This window comes from Nothoprocta perdicaria, unplaced genomic scaffold (assembly GCF_003342845.1).
Source record: "Nothoprocta perdicaria isolate Ctin4 unplaced genomic scaffold, notPer1 scaffold_116, whole genome shotgun sequence".
Taxonomy (NCBI): domain Eukaryota; kingdom Metazoa; phylum Chordata; class Aves; order Tinamiformes; family Tinamidae; genus Nothoprocta; species Nothoprocta perdicaria.
In genome coordinates, this window is record NW_020454272.1 from 1,741,445 (window position 1) to 1,756,588 (window position 15,144).

General features: G+C 41.7%; 1 protein-coding gene across 1 annotated transcript in view; it reads left to right on the forward strand.

Moving 5' to 3' along the window:
- The first annotated feature begins 1,391 nt into the window (after nt 1-1,391).
- Nucleotides 1,392-15,144, forward strand: part of ANO4 (anoctamin 4) — a 160,850-nt gene continuing 147,097 nt past the window's right edge. The window contains exon 1 of the mRNA XM_026053523.1: nt 1,392-1,408. The gene's annotated coding sequence lies outside the window, so the exon portion shown is untranslated. The remainder of the gene's footprint in view (nt 1,409-15,144) is intronic.

Sequence of the window (15,144 nt, forward strand, 5' to 3'; positions counted from 1 at the left end):
ATTACTTGGAGGTCTTTTTCCCCCTTATTCTCCACCATTTTCCCCTTCATGTTACACATCCTTTTCATCTTCTGAAATGTGACTGTCAAATGACGATATTCAAGTTTATTTTGTGATGGGGCAGAAGTTCAGGCCTGGCTGCTTTTACAACTTATTTTTCAAAGGCGACCATTATAATTGAGTGTCTACCAGAAGTGCAAATCTGCCAGCGATATTTAGGTCCCCGCTGCTGTTGCCTACACTGTGCTGTAGGAGCAGGGACACCTTGCCCCACAGACAAGTACCACTAGTGCTTTGGAAGTTTATTCTTCTATGAAAGCAGCAGTGATGGAGCAGCTTTAATGTTGCCCACATTGCTCTCCTATACTAATAGGTGTGATGCCTTGCAAGCTGTAGAAATAGTTATTTCCAAATCCTGGATATCTTTGCTGCAAATTTACTTGAGGCTTTTTTTCTTTTTTTCTTCTTTTTTTTTAATGAYGCCACAGTATGTCATAGATAACGCCGCAAACACTTAATTCAGTTGTCATTTTGCGGAAGGGACACCTTGACTATGTATTTTCTATAGCTTTAGCGCTGTCCCAGTTCTAYGAGGACACATCAAACTGCTCGTTTTTGACAAGGTGAGTTCCCAGGAATGGATTTGGGCCTTAAAATTGCTGAGACACTTCTCAAAATAGTAATAAAAAAGGTGTTTTGCAGAAGAAACAGTATTTAGTGTATATTTTCMATAGGAAAGCTATAGGAAAGACTAATCAATTGCAAATTGAGCAATGCTGGTATTAAGACCTCCAAACTTTTCTTGCCCTTCCCTCACTGCACAGCCACCAAAACCAGCATTTTGGGACAGCAGTGCCGGAGAAACGCCGGTTTGGGAGCCGCTGGCCAGGCCGTGCTCCCCGAGGAGACGCTGYCGCGTGGCGGACGGCCGCGGCGGCCACGAGGAGACCGCGGTGCGGTGCGCGGGGCGAGTGTCACGCCGAGTGCCACGCCGCCGCGCGCCGCCTCCCACTGGGTGCTCCTGGGGGTGATTAAAGCCGCGGATGCCGCTCGCCCGGCTGCCCTCTCGGCGCGGCGGGAGCGGGGTCCTTCCCCCACCTCGCGGCTGGCGGAGATGAGGGCGAGAGCGGCGCGGCCCGGCTGACGGCAGAGGCGCGGCAGCCGCCCCGCTGCGGCGGGCTCCGCGCGCAGAGCTGTCGCCGCGCGGGGCTGCGGCACCAGCCGCTCGCGGCTCCGGCCAGCCTGCGAGGGGATTTACCGCCGCGCGACACCGCGCTCAGCCCCCCGGCACGGTGCCTTGCTGCTCCCCGGGCAGCCGCCTTCGGAGCGCCGTGGGGGAACCTTGCTGCTGAAGAGACAGAGGAAAGGATCCTTAGTCTGCTTCTCTTTGGATCCTTCTGTTTTTATGGTAAGTGCTGGCATGTATTGGCTGAGCAGAGCTTCACTGCTGCAGTGCTCTCCCTCTCCTTCCCGTCTTCCCTGTTTTTCTCTCCCTCTATTCTTAGTTAAGCCTAGTGACCTTCCCTCAATATCCTACACGAAATGTCATTTTCCTCTGCTTCGTGTCGGACGTCACCTAACTAAAACACAAGTTTTTGCTTTGCCCCGCTCCGATCCCAYGCTCGGAAGCAGCAGATGCGGCCGGGAAAGTGCCTCTTTGTCCTTGAGAGCCGGGATGCCCGGGCAGCGCTGGCGATCGCGCGCGGCGGCGCCACGCGAAGCCGCCGGCCACGCAGCCCTCCGGGGTTGGGGAAAGGCGACTCGCCCGCCGGCGACGGCGCTGGGCCCAGGGGCACGCTGGCCACCCACACTACTCCGAGTGCTCCGTGTGGGGCACTCGCGTGGCTTGTGCCGCCCTGGTGACACTGGCGTAGGGAAGGCGGCGTAGGGAACGCTTGTGCAGTGTTGGCAGTGTTGGCAGTGTTGGCAGTGTTCGCCAGGTGTCTGCACCTTTGGCATCTCTGGCATCTTAACATCTTATCTGTCTGAGGGAGAGAAGTTAAGGAACAGCCACCTCATAGCTCCAGCCCCTTTCTGGTCTACACACCTGCACATTCCTTGCCTTTTCAGTGCTTTCACAAATCTGTAGTAGAAAGGAGATTGAAGTTAAATGCTTGAAAAAAATCTGTGCTTGCTTCCTCTATGCTCTAAGCTGTTGGAACTGGTTTGGTTAAATAAGGAAGGTCATTACGTGGTTCATAACAGACTGCATCCTATGGGCATGCTTTTCCTTCTTTCCTGTTGGTAGCATGAGCTTTAAAGTAATGTCTATGGAAAACATACATGCACATTAGGTATGAGGCAGCTGTAGTGCAAAAACATTTATTTTGACTGAAATGTTTCATTTRGCGAATCCATTGTGTAGATTCACTCTGCATAGCCATTGCATACTGCAGGGATAGTCAGGACTTTGCTAAATCTTCAGAGCTCCACTGAAGGCACAGATATAATACTGTGGCTCMAACTCATCACAGGCAGATCTGCCCTCAAGGCAGAGGTGAGCACATGTGTCGTGATACCTCGGTCTTAACCAAGGCAGGATGAGAATAAAGGTCTGGTTGCATCTCTGATTAACTTTTCCAGGGTTTAAGCAAGTGATATCCTAATTGTTTCCATTGCTTTATGTGTCTTACATCACGATTAAATAAAATCATTTTCATTGTGAAACACAGCCTGTAATTTAGGGGTGTGCTTCAGGAGAGCCATAGAATTCAACAGCTTCAGCGTTTGGGGGCCTTCTCCTCTCTGCCACACGGGTGAAACTTTGCAACCGTGCAGTTGCCTAAAAAGCCTTCTTTCTTTGCAGTACCTGGCAGCAGCGCCCTGCAGCACCGATGACGTCTGCGCTGAGGGGGCAGCGCAGGACTTGCCCAGTGCTGCATGCACAGGGGTGCTGGGGGCTGTAGGTCTGAGCACAGCTGGGGGGCTCGGTGGTGCAGGGAGGTCCCTGGTGCATCTGGCTTGCTGCAGACCTGCCCTCTGCTCCTGGCACTTGTGCCGCGCGATAAATTGTTAAAAAATGTTTATTACTACAGCAGCCTGCCACACTGCTTGCTTTGATGCTGCACTGGGCCTGTGCATTACTTTGATTTTTTTCAGTAAAGACGACTGAAATCACTCTCTCCCTGCTTCAGGAGCTGCTGTCACAACTAGAGCAGCAAATAAACTTTTTTGTTGTGCAAGGAAACCAGCAGGGGTCTTGTTACCACATGCACAGAAATTGGCTGAGGTGACTGCGCCTTGTGACGCTGCTTTTTGGGAGGGGGGGTTTGGGCTTCTGCTGATTAACTGTAGTGTGCAACAGTGTGGATCTGCTTACAGGGCTGCTCAAGCATGCACAGGATTGCTTTAAAAATGAGAATTTGCAAAGTACTTGCACAACTAAAGTAATTCTGAAGATCATGGCTAAATATGGAACAGCCTATTAATTTTTAAAATGATGAGGATTACATAAATCAGGCTTTTCAGGGCCTCTGAACAATCTACCTTACCTAGCCTTTGATCAAAAGGATCTTTTCCTTCACAAAAATGACTTGTGTCTAAGACATATTATCCTGTTAAAATTACCTTTTAATCCAAGTGCATAATCACATCTAATCACGCACCTTAGTGCCTAAAGTGCATAATACTATAAATACTATGTGTTCTCTAAAAAAGTCTTGAGGAAAAAGGAAAGGAGGGGAAACAAAACAAAACAAAACAATGAACCTGAAGTATTTTTCTGCAGTTTAATACATGCAAGCTTGCAAGGAGATGTTTGCATTTGGAAACTGCTAACTATGTGTTACAACTGAGAAAACTGCACATCAATCTGTGTCAGCATATCCTGTTGCAGATCCAGGGCCTAAACCATAAAGATCTAATCCCTCATAGAAGCCTTAAGAGGAAGACGGGAGAGTGCAGTCCCCTCAGCAGTGTGCAATGCAGGAGTGCACGTTTGTCAGTGTGCAGGAGCGCTGGGGGAGCCCGGGGACGGGGTGCACGCAAGGCACTTCCCTGCTTCGCAGCGTGGTGTCATGGTAATGCCTTTGCAGGGTGCCTGAAGACTGCATAGAAAACAACTGCAGGGAGGGGAAAAAAAATAAAAAAGCCTTGTTCCTTAGCAAGCCAAAATCACCCAATGGCCTGATGAAGTCACTGCATTATTTTTTTTTTCCTGTATATGTTCAGCAGGCATTCTTCATGGATTTTTTTTTCAAAGAAACGAATTCTTTAAAACTCTATACCTGGTTTAGAGTACATAAATACACAAAGTTCTATATTTATGTCACAAATAAAAGGCAGTATATGTTCCTTTTTCTTGCAGAAGGCACACTCCTTATTYGTCCTACTTTAGTAGCTTTATGCTATCTACTCATACCTGTACTGACATGACGTGTGTGGGCATTTGGTGACTGTCACTGGGTGATGGATGAACTGTGCCCCTTCCTCCTTCTGTGCCCCAGACCAGATCAGATATATGTAATGCACAGCTCACATGCTCAGTACCTYGAGGTGCTTTGGCCCATGGTTTTCAAAGCTGCTCCTGAAATCTGTTTACATGTGTTTGCAAATATATTTTATAAAGCACATGTAAAGTAGATTATATTAATTGTGGTTTTATCTGGCTTCCTATTCAAGCATGCTGACACAAACATGAGTGTGCATGGATTATCCGAAGTTGACTACAGCTTCTAACCTTTCTCTGTTATTCATGGAGTTGTTAGCTGTTTTCCTGGACACGCTCTTTATCTATCTTTATCTATCCTTATCTATCTATCTATCTATCTATCTATCTGTCTGTCTGTCTGTCTATCTAAGTCTGCAGATTTTTTCCAAGTTAATTTCAAAGACTTTACAAATCTTATATTAGAGAGCTGGTTCTGTAAGTCTGTGAAGAGTGACAGGTCTGCTATTCTCGGCCTAGTTGACATATATTTGCAGTTTATAGGTGTCCACTATTTGTGTGCGTGTGCGCTGTGCTGCATATCGCATGAGAAGAAACGTGACGCTTCCAGGAAGCTTTGGGCATGGTGTCTGTGTGGTATGTTCTTTCTGCACGTGGGTGCAAGGTTTGGCTTTTGGGCTTTGTCTAATACATCTTCATTGCCTGTGTGTGTTGCCCTGCTAGTCAGTGCTTGCCCTTTATGCTTTTCATATCTTTGGGGGAAGCATGTTCTGTAAGTAACTGTAGAGCATTTGTGTAGATCTGTGGGATTATTCCTAGAAACACTTGCCTTTCGGTTAATCATCTGCAGAATTACAGACATACAATTTATGTGTAGGAAATGCTGGATAGTAAGGTGATAGGTATTCTGTGTATTAGAGAATATTTTCCTGTACAGCCTAAACTAAGGAAAATGCTGGGAATATGAAGGTGCAGGGGTCCAAACACTTGAGATCAGACCCTTGCTCTCTATGGAGGTAGAACAGAAGTTAGTACTTCTAGAATGCAGTTTGAAATGCATCTGTTCAGCTGTCCACATCTCCTGGAGGTGCCTATTGCTGTTCATTATGCAGGGAGGTTAGGAAGACTAGGCTCCAAATTAGATATATTCATGCTGTGTTGTCGAAGCCATCTGTGGAGTTTATAACACCACTGCTGAGAGATTATTAAAATAGGCACCACTATCAGGACAGKTTTTTTTTTTTTTTTTTTTTTTTTTAATTCCATCCATTTGCTCCACTTTGTAGTTCCCAAAGTTTTAACATTATTTCAATCTTTTATATGGTGCTTACAGATTTAAATATAGAGAAATGATCATCATCCCCCCCCCTTTTTTTTTTTTTTGAGGAGGAGGAGTTAATTAACCAAATAATTTGAGGTGAGTAAGACTGCCTCTCCTCTCTGCCGAGCCAGTTTGCTGTAGGGAAAGGCTACATTGGTGATTATCTGCTTTGAAACCCCAGGAGATAAGCTCCTCTTTCAGATCATCTCTTGACAAAACTGCTTTTCATGAAAGCTAGCAATGCTGCACATGCCATGTTAAACTCCTGCAGACTTTTTTTCTAAATGAACTTGGGAACTTCTTGCAGAGCCACCTGAGCCAGAATTCGAGGGCTTTGCAAAGTTCCTTCATATGTCTCTGTGTATCCTGGCCAACCCACAGACTCTCTCTGTACTGCTTGTATATCCCTCAGGCTAATTAGAAATCTTGCCTTGTTTTGTTCCCTGTCATTGATTTTCATTGAATTACACATATCTGTTTTTCCACATATTGACCTGCCTTACCATTTTTTCTTACTTCCAGCTCTCCAAGGAACAGGAGTTCCTTGTTCTTCATAAAGATCATACCTGCGTGAGTCAGCCTTTCTTTTAGACTATTGTCCTATTACAGATTTTTTTCAATCCTTGTGGCCCATTACAGTATGTTTTCTCTAGGCAGACTCTACTCTGATTTGGTAGCAAGTCATGACTTCTAAATCACAGAATCACAGAATCACAGAATATTCAAGTTTGGAAGGGACCTCTAGAGATCATCTAGTTCAACCTTCCTGCTCAAGCAGGCACACCTAGAGCATGTGGCACAGGGTGGCATCCAGGTGGGTTTTGAAGACCTCAAATGATGAACCTGTGCTGCTGTCCCAAAAGCTGATGCAGCTTGGGAAGAAAACTGCAGAACAGAAGGCAGCTACAGGCAGGTTCTAGCAGGACAAAATGTCTGGAAAGAAGAGCCAGCTAAAATGGTGGCCTTGTTAGCAGTAAAACACATTTCCTGAGTGCACTAGRAAAACAGAGTATCCTGTAGCTGTGGAATCTGAGGTCAAAGTACCGTGATGAAGAGAATTCAGCAGATGAGACTGTTCAGAGTCAGGAGTTTGTTGTTTCAAACTCCTGGCAGATTAATGCAGATGACAATTGCATTGATTTATGCTTGATGTTTTTGAGTTACTGCTATAAAAAGAAAACTCTATTCATTATTTTGAATGAGAAAGAAGAAGGAAGAAGCTGAAGGCCGTACTGCCTTCAGGAGGAGGAAACCACTTTTTCTAATTTCTTGTGATTCTTATTTGCGTGCAGAAACCCTTGCAGTTTTAGTTTTCTCACCTATGTCTTTTAGGTAACAAATCTTCTCAAAATAGCAGGGGAGAAATTCATGATCACATTTAATTAAATCAAAGATAGTCAAGTTTCCATCCACACAATTCTGTCTATTCTGAATGATGCTGAGTGCTAATAATAATTGTCCACTATTTTTCTCTCTCTGTGTATTTAGGTTGACCACCAGGTTGGCTTAAATAAGTTTCATTAAGCAGCTGGTATTTTAACAGGTTTTTAACTGGTCATACTGAAATTATTGTTAAGCCATAGAGGGTCTTAGTAGAAATCAAGAGGAAGCATTTGTGCTCCATGTGATGAAGAACAGCAAAATGAATTTCCTTATTTATCTCAATAATGTAGAACTTGGGTGATACAGAATTTAGTGAATGGCCTGGCAAAAGGCTGGATAACCCCATGCCTCAGCCAGCTTCCTGAAGCTTCATTGGCTTACCTTGTACAAATGTGCTATAAGAGATTATCAGCCATTCTGATGAATATATTATGATAAAATTCTGACTCTACAAGTAACTAATATGAAGCTTACATTGATATTTATTGTACCCAGGGTAAAGTTTTAACAGCAGCTTAAKGTTGCTCTGTTCTCACCAAAAAATATTTATGCAAAGGATCAAAACATTCTTGAATATAACAACATGAATTTATTTTCCTTTTTAACTAACGCGTGAATTCACCTGATCATTTTTAGATTAACAAGGAGACCTCTATATCCTAGCATGCCACAGCATAATTTATGACAAAGAAACTTTTAGGCCTTAATTATCCCCTTACTTTCTTTTGGGGCTAAAATTCATCAAGACCGACCAGTATTCACGTACCTCTTTTGCTCTTAATTTATTTCTCCATCTTTTTTGTCAGCTTTTGCCTCTAATCCTTTTCCTTCCAACTCTTCATTTTGTTCTTCCATTATTTGCTGGGCCTTCTGTTTTTTGATTGTCTTCCAGGCTCTGCTCCATTCCCCATCTAGCATTTCTCCTTTTCCTTTCCAGCTTACTCCTCAACACTCTGTCTTGCGATGGCCCTTATGCATGCAAACATTTATTTCCCCCTTCCATTTCAAGTTCTGAGCTGTGAAAAAAAAATGACCTTGGTCAGAAGTCTGAATTAAGACACTTCAGCAGTACTGTTGAGCAGATTAACATTCATTGCGACAGCAAGAGGGAAATAACGATTGTCCATTGTTTGTGAAATAGRATGCAAGGGCAGCATTAAAGGTCAGATTGCTACACAGAGACATAACAGAGCAGAAGTTCTTAGTAAAACTTCCTATGATAATCCCATTTTCTGAACTTGATGCGAGCTATCAGGGTTTAATATATATTATCGTGGGGATGAATGATAGATCTTTGTTTGTCCTGGTGTGTCCTGTGTGACATTGTTTGATGAAACCAGGCACCTCAGCTCACTGATTATGTTGGGAAAGGAAATGGAGAAGAAGGGGAAATACGTCTGGGGATGTGAGCTTCATTGACTGAAAGGGAAGATGAGAGTGACACAAATTCACCGCTTGTTGACATTTTGCTTAAAGGTCAGTTTGTGATGAAAGAACCTTTGTACGCCTGGGGTTTGCTCTGTACTTTCAGCTATCRCATCCCAGCTGCTGTAAAGGATCTTCTTTATTTTCTAAGATTTAAGTGAGTTGATGAAGATCATTAGCAAGTTTGTGTCTTAGGTGAACCTTGGACTCTCAAATCCTATTTCAGTGTTCTTTTCACCCCAGGCTTGCCTCTTTTTCCTTAGAAATTGTACAGGGAAAAGTGGAAATTCAGAACAGATRAAGTACATTCAGATAGACAAGGGAAACAGAAGAAAGCTTCTAGTTTCTAAAACAGACAGAAGTCCTCAGTGAGATTTTTAACAATCAAATTATCATACTGCTSCAAAATGTGGAGTGCTGTTTGGCATGTTTGCTCTGTAAGCTTGCTATTGTTCCTGCTTTTCACTGTCTGTCTGAAAATTCCCAGTTGTTTACTTCTASTGTGGATCATGATGTCTGATTAGATTTTTATTTGCTCTGAAACTCTCGCTTGTGTTCTGTTGCAGAGCGCTCTGGGCTGCCTGACTTGCAATTGAAGTGGTGCCTCTGCTTCGCTGCTGTTAAACATATGTCCTCTTCACTTTATAGGCACCAGAGGAAAAGCATGTTCTGGGGCCACACTGTTAGCACTTGCATCGTTTGAACATGCATTTTTAAAAACATCTGTGAGCCTGTGAATATATTTTATCTATCCGATACGGTTTTGAGTACTGCATTGAATTCTTGGGCATTTCTAGCACTGCACAATCTAGGTAGGTTTTTATTATACCAAAAAAGCTTTAGCGGGTGCAGACTCAAGCACTAAAGAGATAATAGATGCCAAGATTTTGGTGGCCTGCCTGTGTGTATTACAGGCATTAGGTATATGTTCACATGAATTTTCTTCGATATTTCTTTAGATCTTCCTTAAGTAATTTGCCCTGAGTTAGAGTTGGAATATATGATTCATACTGTGCTCTGAATAAAAATAACATATTTCTTCATATAGATTTTTTTTTTTGGCAATCACCTTAACTTATGTTTATCTTCAGATAGCAAATAACTTGTCTCCACAGAAACTCTATGAATTGAGATGACACTATTTCCTTTGATTTTACTGCTTTGCAGAAATGGAGCCAAGTTTCAGAATGAAAGCCAGAAGGACCCATTGGCTTTGGATGCTGAATCTGAAATATCATGAGCATGATTTTCTCCATGCATTTAACAGATTGTGGCTGTCCCTGTAGTTAGAATAAAGCTTGAATTGACATTGCCCATAGATACGAATACTGTAACTGTGACTAATCAGGTGTTGTAAGCTGAGCACCAAGATAGTGAAATATGCTCATGGATGTCACTTGCTTAGCAGTGCTGAAGCAAGAGATGGGTACAGAACTGAATGCCTCGAGGTAAAATACAAATTCTTTAATCCTGAGGCCAATATTTCTCTTCACGTAGTTTTGAATTTCCCTCTATACGCACCTCCTTCCATGCAGGATCTGAGAGAGAAGTAATGTGGAGCTGAAGGTGATCTCAGATGTGTGTATCCCGAGTGCATGCTCAGGAATCATAARCTTTATATATCACATCATAAGCATACTCATGTGCATAAGCACACAAATGCTCGTTCTTATGTGCAGCTTAATTCTTATACTTCTTTACAGCTCATAGCTTGRTATTACAAACAAAGCTCTTTGAATGTAGTTTTATTGCATGTCAGCTACTAAATTAAAAATACAAAATACAGAATTTTCATACTCTGATACAGAGGAAATGTGGTCAATATATATAGGACAGATACTTAAAATCTTCATTTTTTTTCTCCCTGCGCTTGAACATATTGCACGACCAGTCCTAGTTGGAGTAGCTGCTCTCTYGGTAGAGCAGTTACCAGGGGGAGATGCATCTTCAGTTAAGAAGTTCCTGGGTGATGTGTTGAAGGTGATTCAAAGGAAGGAGTCTACTGCCATGGACCTTTCTGCCCCTGTGATGSCCCTTCTTCTTGACGTGGTATGGGCACACACATTTCTGCTCTTCTAGTGTGGCGTAACCACATGCAGCCAACAGGGTAAATGCAGGAAAAAAAATCCTGTCCTTGTTAAAATGGTCTTGAGGAGTTTTATAATGTGGATAGATTTATTCTAATTTCTTATGGAGGAGAAAAGGCTGCCTTGATGGGATTATGAGTATCTACCAAATGCAGAGARTATTATAACTATAATATTAGAATAGAATATTAGAATTACAATGTTTATCATGTTTTTGTCATACCAAAGCACATTTTCATCCTGCCTTTGTTATGTAAGCAACTGAGTTTATGATAAGATTAGAATGAAATAAACCAACCAACTAGCCACACAAATAAACTACAATGAAAGCTGGAATTGGGTATTTCAGCCTAAATGGCTATATTTTGCCAGAACTATTGTCAAGAGAAAAAACAGGCAATCTATAACTTCAGGTGATGTTACCTTCTTGATTATACTACCAAGATACGGATACATACAGGTGACATACCTCTTTAAATCTACAGAASGGACTGGTGATTTTGTGTTTAAGTTACAATTTAAAAAAATAGTTGAAATATTTAAAATTCTCCTTTTGGATTTCAAGCAAAACTACATTTAAACGTGTCAAATCAGATGCTTTGAGTCAGCAATTGTATTTGAAGTTTTGAGGGTTAATATAGTTAATTGTTAATTGGTTGTTTTGTTGGTATATTAACAGCCAAACCAATTGTTTGGTTGTTAATATAGTTAGAGCATTTTTTTAGCATATTCATTGTGATTAGTACTTTAAAGCTATTGTTTTAATAGATAATCAAAATGAATTTTTGTTTTATGTGAGCCTGAATTCTATCTTTGCAATTTTCCTGTAATAAGTAAATCCAATTAATTTGTGAAAATGTTTTTATTCCATCTCATTAACTTCAATTTTAGTAAGAGACAATATAAATAGTGTAAGTAATTGGAGTTGGTCAAATGAATTTGAGGAATCTTCAAGCCTGTTCTAATGGCTAGCTGTGAGTAAAGCAGCTAATATTTTTGTTTTGCACCCTTTATAATAGCACAGACATTGTTGAGTTTCAGAAGCTTTGCCAGAGGGCCTGACTTGTAAGCCAAGACCAGAAGGGATGAAAATTTTAAATCAAAAATGCCTTTTAAGTGCTGCTGGAGTCCCGTTCACGGGATAACATCGTGCTCTGTAACACATGGCTTTGTGACTGGGGTCTGGCTCTGCCTGTTCTGGTTCGTTATCCACCTTTCTCTGATTTCAGCGGAAGAAAAACATCCACAGAAATGTTGACAGTTTAAATTCTCCTCTTCCAGTAACTTTAGGTTCCTTCAAAGCAGGTGTATCATCTCAGACAGATCAAGGACAGAGAATTTCAGGGCTCAGGAAGAAGTGCTAAAGATGAAGAGAACTTGAAACCCAGTCGTTGTTTATCGCCTAGAAGCATAGCTTGAATGTATAACTTAAATGTAATCATGCTGAAAACTTTATGTAATGTATTACATGTAAAACATGTAATCATGCTTAAAACTTTAAGCACAGATGACTGTGTGCTTAAAAACTGATCCAATGGAGATAGCCATGTTGTGCAGACAGACGTTCATAGAACAAGAGGGTCCCTGTACATGGCAGTTTTAAGGCAGCAAGTGCCGAAGCTTGGGTTGAAGAAATAAGAACTCACCGATTTCTACTGAAAGATAGACAAAAAAACCTTTATTTCCCCACTAAGAGTTAGTGGCTATAGACAGTGGCTATAGGCTATAGTGCCTATAGACAGGCACTTGCCAGCTCAGCTAGGAAAAGTCAGGGTTGCTGTCTTCAGAACCCATGCAGAATCATTTCAGTGTTGTTTTTCACATTTTGTGAAAGTGTGGAGAAGTGTCTGCTTATTCCCCTATCAGAACTCGGACACATCGATCATACTTCATCCCTGTAGCTGTCAGATGCTGACTGTACAGTTTGGTACAGAGCTAATCCTTCTGGGCTTAGTACTGCAGTTTTGCTGAGCATGCTCAGACTCCCAGAGAGTGTGAAAATAATTCAGAGGTAAAGGGGGACATGCAAGAGACATTGCAGATCTCCTAATTTCATATAAGAATATGGATTCGGAATTGATGTAATTGAAAGAGTTTGGTTAAAGAGTGAAATAGAAGCTACTATTGCAGTTTGACAGGACACCAGTTACGAGTAAAAAGTCTCAGTTTTTATCTTGCTCTTACACCAGGGTCCTGCCCAGCTCAGGCAGAAGCTGCTGTTCAGCTGCAGCCAACAGAATCACTGTAGTTAGAATTGCATTCTGAAGCAATACCTATCATCTGGTTGATTTTAGAATAAATTTGCAAATAAGTTTATAATCCAAAGCCTGCTTGGTAGAATATTTTAGATTGTAGCCAAGTCTTCATAGATTGTTATTAGTTTTTATAAAGTACATCTAATTATTTGGAAAATTTTAGTCAATGGCCCATTCAGTTGACAGTGGCAGGAAATAAGTGAGTATAACAAGCAAATTAGGTTTGTTCTAGTTCCTAATTACTATGTTAAGCACATCAGTAATTTCACTCCCGCTTGTTTTTTCTCCTTATGGTTTACATGAAKATTTTAAGCATTCAGGATATATACAAGATATTTTTGTTTTCTAAAAGCATATGATATGTAACACCTGGGATTCTGAGACCCTGAATGATGTTGGAAAACAAATAGTTTTTCCTGCACTGTACAGATTTCAAAGCTCTTAAAATTATCTAACTTTTATTGKTTTTTTTCAAAGTTTCAATAGAAAAAAAAATCTAGTGCTTACTGAATCCCCCAAATAACCTAGAAGGCAGTCCCCATGCAGGGACAGAGATCAAGTTCCTCTGAGCTTGGTTTGGACATTGGTCTGTTGCCTTAACTGTGGAGCTGAGAAGAAAAAATATCTACTAGTTTCTAAGGCAATTTTTGTCCAGTTATAGTTCTCAATATGTGAAGAGGAATCATGCTGCTAATGCAGTAGGCCGGAATGGCAATGACAAGTGGAAATGTGAAGGAGGAGAAGTAGCAGGGTCAGGAGTTTGCCCAAAACAGCTTGCTATTTGTCAACAGATGTATTGAGCCTGAAACTGGGTATTACTGAGGATGTTCAAGAAATCAGGTAGGTGGGAAACAGGCCGTGTTTTCATTTCTCTTACCCACTTTGAAAGGACAAAGTATAGGGGTGAATTAGCACTTACCTGTGGTGAAGACTGTGGCATTCTCCATAGGTCACCTGTCCTCCTGCGGACTCCAGGAGCTGCTTCTGGGGAAAGGAACACTGAGGGCTCCCATCTAGCCCTAAAGTAGCTGGTAAAGTAGCACAGTAGCTGGTGTTTGCTAGAACAGTCTGTGCCAAATTGTAATGGGCTGTCGGGAAACTGTTGGTTTTTTTTTAATTTGTCTTTACTATACTTCAGGCTTTTGGAAAAAAAAAAAGAAGAAGAAGTAGTAGTATGGGTTCTTTTCCCTCATGCTTTGGATAGAAGCATTTTTTTTTGGTAGAAATAATATTTTAGATATAAGTCTAGAAATAGAAAAAAGGAAATAAGTGAGGATAGGATATAGTATAACTTGTATCATTCGCTGCCATGATGCTCTCATTTTTCCTTGAGATTCACTTTTCACATTGAGAAACATACATTTGAATTGCTCAGTGAAAATCCATGTGAGATGTTTCTAGATATATAGAACGGCAAGAAAATAAAGCAATATCTGCGAGCCTGTGGCACATGCAGCATTCAGGGAGGCCCATCCACAGGACCCAGGAGCAGTACAGGAGGTAATCTGTCCTTGTCTAGGATTTCATCCCTAATTCTAGCAAGATATTACTAGGATTTGAGTCAGTTTCAGTAGTGCTTGTAGGGCAAATCACTTGGGCCTCATCTACTTTACTAATTTGATTGTTTCAGCTATAACTGAAACTGCATGAGGCCCATAGCAGGAATGGGCAACAGGCAGGCGAGACGGAGCTTTTCCTGCTTGTGCTGCTGCCTATCCACCAATATACCACACTGAGAACAGAAACATAGACAGCCCTTATGTCTGTGTCTTCTCATCTCTCTTGGGTGTGAAATGGAGATAAAGTGTGTTTTGTGAGAGGTTTGGAAGACAGGCTAGACACAGTTTGAAAATAAACAAGAACTATATTTATTGCCCACCTTAAATTTCTGTTTAATTTCTACTTTGGTTCTGAACTGAAGGAAGATAACACAAGTTTCCTTTATTTAATAATCTAATTACAGGCACGGTTGCCTATATTAAGCTTTCATGACTGCARTTTAGCCCCTGTTAGAGGGGACACATGGGGGAGGCAGAAGGGAGACACTGGTGATGAAGTGATACGCAGTGTGCAGGGTCAGTGCAGTACAATGTAGAATGATCCTTTTTTAAAGTGGAGTTCATCATTTCTCTTTCAGGACATTTTTACCTATACTTCCAAATGCATTAAAGAAATAGTCTGCCTTACTTTCAGACTAACAACCAAGACATTACTGAGCTTCTGATTAAAAAAAAGCCCTGAAGGTCACTGCTTTAGGTCAGCAGGTTTATCTGTAGCTCACTGCAG